The sequence below is a fragment of the Cebus imitator genome, unplaced genomic scaffold (assembly GCF_001604975.1).
Source record: "Cebus imitator isolate Cc_AM_T3 unplaced genomic scaffold, Cebus_imitator-1.0 Scaffold69, whole genome shotgun sequence".
Lineage (NCBI taxonomy): Eukaryota > Metazoa > Chordata > Mammalia > Primates > Cebidae > Cebus > Cebus imitator.
In genome coordinates this window covers 561,411-568,738 of record NW_016107384.1, presented here as the reverse complement: position 1 = coordinate 568,738, position 7,328 = coordinate 561,411, and the positions used below count along the sequence as shown (strand labels likewise).

At 36.3% G+C, this 7,328-nt stretch overlaps 1 pseudogene; it reads right to left on the bottom strand.

The window, feature by feature from the left end:
• Positions 1 to 1,770: 1,770 nt before the first annotated feature.
• Positions 1,771 to 6,806, bottom strand: LOC108306007 (annotated as a pseudogene).
• Positions 6,807 to 7,328: the final 522 nt, after the last annotated feature.

Sequence of the window (7,328 nt, the reverse complement as noted above, 5' to 3'; positions counted from 1 at the left end):
TATTTCATTCATATTGCCATCTAATACAATAATCTAATATATCAAAATATTATTTCAACATGTAATCAATATAAATATCATTAATTAAATACTTTACATTTTTTTCATACTGTGGTAGGAAGAATGACTCCCCAAAGATGTTTGTGTCCTAGTCTCTGGAACCTGTACATGTGTTACATTACCCGGCAGAAGGGATTTTGCAGATGTAATTAAGGTTAAAGACCTTAAAATAGGGGGATTATCCTGGATTGTCTGCATGGGCTCAAACTAATCACATGAGTTCTATTTTTAAAATAGTCAAATAATATTTTTTATATTATTAATTTTAACTATTTAAAATGAAAAGTTACATATCTTAGCTAGTGAAAAGCCAATTCTTTGACCTAGGCAGAAAAAGCCTGTAGTGACAAATGTTGAAAATGCTTTGTAATCAGTATACTAAGGAGATATTAATATAGTTCCAGAATTGCTTAAATTCTGATATTTAAATTTAAGCATGCATATGCTGACTTTAAAACATACAATTAAAGGTATTTATCACAATTTGCTATACTCCCAACATTAATTACAGATACTTTGTAGCATAAATCAAATGGTTTAAAGTGAGCCTGTAACATACCTAAGGAATACCTTCCCATATTATACATGCAAATTACTTCTCCTCCATGTAAAAGCATCTTCACTTTAAGTTCCAAGATGAGTTTAACCCACCTCTGTAAGTCACTACTTAGGGGCTCATGATGGCCTAAAAAAAGGAAAAAAGAATGTAACAAGGACTGATCAACATAGTTTTATGTATGTGTATATATATATATATATGTGTGTGTGTGTGTGTGTGTGTGTGTGTGTGTAACTATATATGATCTACATATGTTATATATGTACTATATCATATAACATTAGTAATATGACATATAAACTATAAATATGATCATTTCTATTACTGATGACACAAGCTAAATTATGTATTATGCATCTTCAAATAAAAATCGAAGCAATAGGGTAAATGCAGAAGCATCACAGTGAGTTCCACTTAATACACATAATGATACAGACCAACATTTCTCGACAAATTAAGTTTCGTTTTATCTTCTGATTGCCAGCTGAATATAGTGGTCTCTTAGTATCTGTGGGGGATTGGTTCCATGAACCCCTGGGTACCAAAATCCAGATGTTCAAGTCCCTTATATAAAATAGTGTGCTATTTGCCTACAACCTGCTATATATTTTAAATCATCTTTATATTACTTATAATACCTAATATAATGTAAATGCTATATAGTTATACTGTACTTTAAACATTTCTATCATTTTTATTGTTATATTTTTATTTTTTTCTGAATATTTTAAATTTAGGGTTGGTTGAATTTGCAGATATGGAGGGCCAACCATACAGAGTTTTAATTTTGTAGTTTAACAATGAAAGGCAATAAGTGGAGATCAATACATGTACTTAGCATTTCAAGCTAAGCTTGTTCATATACACATCTGAAATCAGTTCATGACATGACCTAACAAATGCTAGGGGAACTTTTTTTACAAGTAGTTTTTACAGACACTGAACTTCATCTTACACACTGACGTCAGCCTATATTTAGGGCAAAGTCAGAGATTTTATATTTTCATTTATTCTTCATTTTACTTTTAAAACACTACTGTAATTATTAAAACAAAAACAACAGCAAGAAGTGAGCATATTGTGGTTATAGTCCTTCACTTATTCACTACTGCATGTATAATACCAACAGTGAGTGCTATTCACTGGCACCTTTAAGAGGTTTGACACTGAACACCACTTCTGGAATGATATTCATCATCCTCCTAAACTTCTCTATTGTAATGGCCCATCTTTGCTTATATGGGTCAATGTCTACCAGATGTACTTGATTCATTTAATCAGCCTCTTTTACTTCCTCCCTCTCAGGCAGGAGTTATTCCAGCAAAAAGAGTTTATCAGGAGACAGAAAGCCATTCTCAGGAAAGTAGACCTTAAATTTGATGATTAGATGACCCTTTTCATATGGTCTACAATAAACTGGCATACCTTCATTTAGCACACACTTAATATCACTCTGCTTCACAACCTGAATTGGGGGATAAGAGGTGCTGACTGTGGTTTGGTTGTCAAGGGTGGATATTGGCTTTTGGTTGCCATGCAATGCTTCAACCAGTTTTATGTTCATACACATGAAAAGGTCTTCTGGTCGAATAAGGAAGTATAGTTCTTCTGATCTAAAACAATGATAATATCTCCTGGCTCCTGATCTGCTTCACCATAAAATATATCTACTCATTGTCTTTCATACCTTTGTCAATATGAACTTATAGAATCTTCTTCTCTCAAACGATCTTCCTTCCATTGCAGCTTTTACATCTATCTATTTAGGACTGATCTGTTCCCCATGGCTCTGGCACTCCATGTACACAGACTGAAATTATTGAACCATTCTAGGTCCTATCTGATGAATTTTTACTTGCATTTTAGTACTTCAGTGATTGGGACAGCACTCTACTGCTTCTTTCTTACCACCTTGGCCTTCACACTTGTCACAAGTCACATTTTTTTTTTTTTTTTTGGTGGAGTCTCACTCTGCCACCAGGGTGGAGTGCAGTGGCATGATCTCCAACCTCTGCCTCCCAGATTCAAGCTACTCTCCTGCCTCAGCCTCCCGAGTAGGTGGGACTGCAGGCACGTGCCACCATGCCAGACTATTTTTTGTATTTCTAGTAGACATGGTGTTTCACCACGTTAGCCAGGATAGTCTTGATCTGTTGACCTTGTGATCTACCCACCTCAGCTTCCCAGAGTGCTGGGATTACAGGTGTAAGCCACCACACCCAGCCACAAATCACATTATTTTATGGAGCTAGTTTTCCTGTTGTACACTTAAATACATCTTCTGCTGTGGTTACTGAGAGCTGATACACAATATTTTTACCTATTTTTCTCTCCGTATCCTTTCTTTTTCTTCAAATGACATATCAACGATGCCCATGAGGGAGCCCAAACTGCCACCCACTCCACCCTTTTTCATTGCCCATTCTCCCCTTTTCTCAAATAATTCAATTTTCTTTGCTTCAGAGAGCACTTCATAAGCTTGAGCAATCTGTTTACGCTTCTGTTTATGATTTGGATTCTCACCGGTGTAGTACTTCAAGACCAGTTTCCTGTAAGCCTTTCTTAACTCTTCCTGGATGGCATTGGGTCTCACTCCAAACCCTTACAGTAAGTGGTTTCTTTCACCAGTTTCCACAGCTGGCAAGTCAGCTGACGCTGGTGTGCGGGAGCAAGGAGTTTCGGTAGCTACCACCCCACCTCCCACCAAGTGTTTTGGAAAGCTCCCTCACAGGAGTTCTTAAAAGCAGAGGATTTGCTCAAGCTAGAAGAAGAAGAGATATGACAGGAGAATTCAGAGAGATTCAAAGCATGAAAAGGATTCAACATGTCCTTGCTGGTTTGAAGATGGAGAGGACAATGTGACAAGTAATGCAGGTGGCCTTAAGGAGTTAAGAGGTGCCTGGCTGATAACTATGAAGGAACAAGACTCCTGCCCTACAACCACAGGAACAGAATTCAGCCAATAATCCCAAATAGCTTGGAACACATTTACCTCTGAGCTTCCAGAAAAGAATGAAACCCCATGTACACCTTGATTTTGGCCTATGAGTCTCTAATATGCAGAGGGTTCAGCTGAGTCACACCATATGGGACTTCTGGTTTACAGAACTATGAAATAGAAAATGTGATAAAGGGGTGTTTCAAGCCACTAAATTTAAGGTAATTTTTTATGGCAGCAATGGAAAATTCATACATATAACAAATCTTGAGATCTGTTATGTATTTTACATGTATGGCACACCTCAATTTGTACTAGCCACGTTTCAAGTATTCAACAGTCATGCATGTGTCCAGTGGGCATAGTATTGGACAGTGCAAGTCTAGACCAACAGGAGTCAAGATGTTTAGGAAGTGCTAGGTTTGTAGGCGAAACATAATGTCACCATGTGGAAAGAGAAAGAGGATCAAGGAATAGGGGACTTGGAAAGTTCTTTCTTGAATCCCCATCCTGTAATCTGTGAACTGGGTGATCTTGCTCATACAGAAAACAGGCTAAATTTTACAAAGCATTATAGATTGTCTAAGTTCATTGAACTCTGAAATTTTTGTTTTAATGGCTATTGAAAAAGTTGTTTTTGGAATATTTCATTTTTGTCTCAGTTAAATTTTGGAGGAATCAAAAGAAGAGTTGTTGCTCACACCTGAATTTATGCTTAATACAGAGTATTAGTTATTTAGTTCTGGCATTATTGGGTCGGGGCAAGGTAGGCAAGATCTCCAGGAGTAGAATTATACAGATTGATTTAGCTTTCCTAAGAAGGCTATTATTCCTCACCAGAGAGTTTGCCTCTCAAAATCAACCTTCTGAGGTCCAGGTTTCATTTTTATTAAGAAAGGCAACATGTTTTATCATTCTAATTACATTCCACGTTTAACCTTCTAAAATAATATTTTACTATCTTCCCTAATAGATGAAAATGTTGTTTATCCTGTAAAATTTAGAGCAGCAACTACTCATTGTAATCTAGAACCATATTAGGAAGGTTTCACCTAAAAGCTATAAAATTAGACTGGGTTTAAAGGTAAAAAAAAAATGGAACCTAGACCAGGAGGGGGCAGACGGAGGTCTTTCCAGGCTTAGAAGAGCAGTGGAGGTAACAATGGAAGAGAGGAAATTGAATGGTGGGTCAATCGTTTGATGAAACACTTCTTTTGACTAAAGCAAAAAGCTTTTGAAAGGAAAGCTATAGTTGGTGCTGGAGAAGGAAAGGTCAGAATGCTCTAGATATGAACTATCCAATACAGTGACCCCTAACCCCATGTAGCTATGAAACACTAGAAATGGGGCTAGTCTGATATGAGATATGCTGTAAGTATAAAATACATACTGGATTTCAAAGACTCAGTGCAAGAAATATTGTAAAATGTTTTACTAATAATTTTATATTGTTAAAATGATAATATTTTGGATACACTGGGTTAAATAATTATTAAAATTATTTTTACCTTTTAAAAATCTTTTGATATGGCTCCTGGAAGATTTTAAATTATATATGTGGCTCTATTATATTTCTATTGAACATTGTTGCTCTAAACCAAGTGCTTCTCATACTTTAAAGTATGTAAGAATCATCTGGGAATGTTGTTGAAATGCACATTCAGAAACCCCTGGGGAACTGCTCCTGCAGTTCAGTCTTTGGACTACACACCACACACCACCTTGCCTGGAATACGCAACTATTCAGGAAGTTTTAAAATCACAATGACCAGATTGCTGCACCCCTAAATCCATTACTTAAGGATCTCTAGAGCTCTGACCTGAGTATCAATATTTGTTATAACCCTCTATGTGAATTTAGCAAATTTGAGGATCACTGCTTTAAAAGCTCTTGAATAAAAGTGAACTAATTTAAAGTTTATTTTATAGAAAACGTGGAAGTTCATATATCAGGAGCAATTAATTTGTCACTAGTGAATATTCATTGATTCATTAAGTGAGTTATTACTCTATGTCAGTCATGGTGATTTATATCACCCTGCCTTCTAGAAGCTAAGAAGCTAGTCAAGAGATAAGATGAATAACTGCAAAGCAATATGGGATAGATTCAGCATGACTCTTCTTAAAAAAAGAAGAGTCAATTTGGGGCGGAATAATTATTCTTGGAAGAGCTGATGTATAAGACCTAATACTGTGGTTCTCAAACTTTAAGTTGCATCACAATCGTATAAAGTAACCAGGTCAAGGACACTGTTGTCACAGACACTGCTAATGTCACTCACCATGCTATGAATGCATTTTAACCATTCTTACATCTCTTTCTAATATTAATAACTCAAAATTCAAAGTGCCCAGGGGGAGGCTGATTGGCTAAGCCCACACCACAAGCTCAAGCCTGGTCTGCCCAGGAGCCATTGGCAATGCACTTCTCACCCAAACAAAAAGGAGAATGAAGTTATGATACTGCTAGGCTTGCTCCCTAACCCCTCCCTTCACCCTCACAAAAAAAAAAAAAAAAAAAAATCCAAAACCAAAAACAAACAGATAAACAAAATGTCTACTGCACATAGTACTATTCCAAAAACAGGCATGCATCAGGGGGCCTTGATTATGGACAAAAAGTCAAATTAAATTTTAGGTTGTTAAGTTTGAGATTACAACATTTCCCTTAAGCAGAGACGTCCAGCTAGTTAGTTTGGAGAATAAGGTAAAGTCTAGAGAAGGTAACTTAGGCATTATCTCTTTAGAGGTAAAAATAGAGAACAAATGTGAGCATCAGGAGACAGAATGTAGAGGGAGGAGCCAAGGACTAAGAGTCTGATAATATCTTCATACTTCTGGGACTCAAGGAGTAGTACAAAGGGATGCAGCCTTAGATATTAGCAGGTATTAAACCCCAAACCTATTCAGATTAGAAGAGTTAAATAGGAATTTCTTTTGCAGTATTTCCCAGAGCTTTTAATGTGCTACCTTGCATATAATTCTTTAATAATGCTGCACTTCCAAATATTGTTTGGCTATGAACTCTCTTAAAGAATTAGCAATATATTTGGATACATTTTGGAAAACAATGGGCTAGAATTTTCTGGAACCAGAAAAAGAAAGAGGCTTAAAGAAGTATTCAGGGGGAGAAATAGTAGTCCCAGGATGGAGACTATTCAGATAATTCAAAGTCCTCTTACTCCATTATAATGGAAAATTGGTTTAATAGTATGGAATTAATAGTATTAAATTCTGTTTTACCTCCATGTCTCCCAAATGCATAGCACTTGGCAAATGGAGTTGCACTACATATATTTAAGTGAATAAATAATAATAAAAAAGTGAGAAAAGTCCTTTAATTTGTCTATATGGAGATCACAAGAAATCCTTAGCAAATAGGTGTCTCCTCCAACCCACCTCCAAGCGACTTCAGAATACTGTTTGGGTGGGTGGACAACACATCTATTTGCTAAGGATTTCTTAAGTGATTTCTCAAGAACCGCTGGCAGAGTGAATTGCCACCCTATCATCTGTTTCTCTCTTTTTTCTTGGAAATATAACAAGGGTGACCATATAATTTATCATCCAAACTGGGACACTTGAAAGAGAGAAAGGGAGAGCTATTAATAATTATGCCAGGACAACACATACAAAACAGACTTTCAGGCAAACTGGGACAAATGGTCATCCTAAAAATAACTACTGATATTTAGCTGTGCACTTAACTATTAGGAATATAGTTTGCACTGTTTGGTCTCTCTTGTATTTGCAGGGGGTCTAGTAATGGAA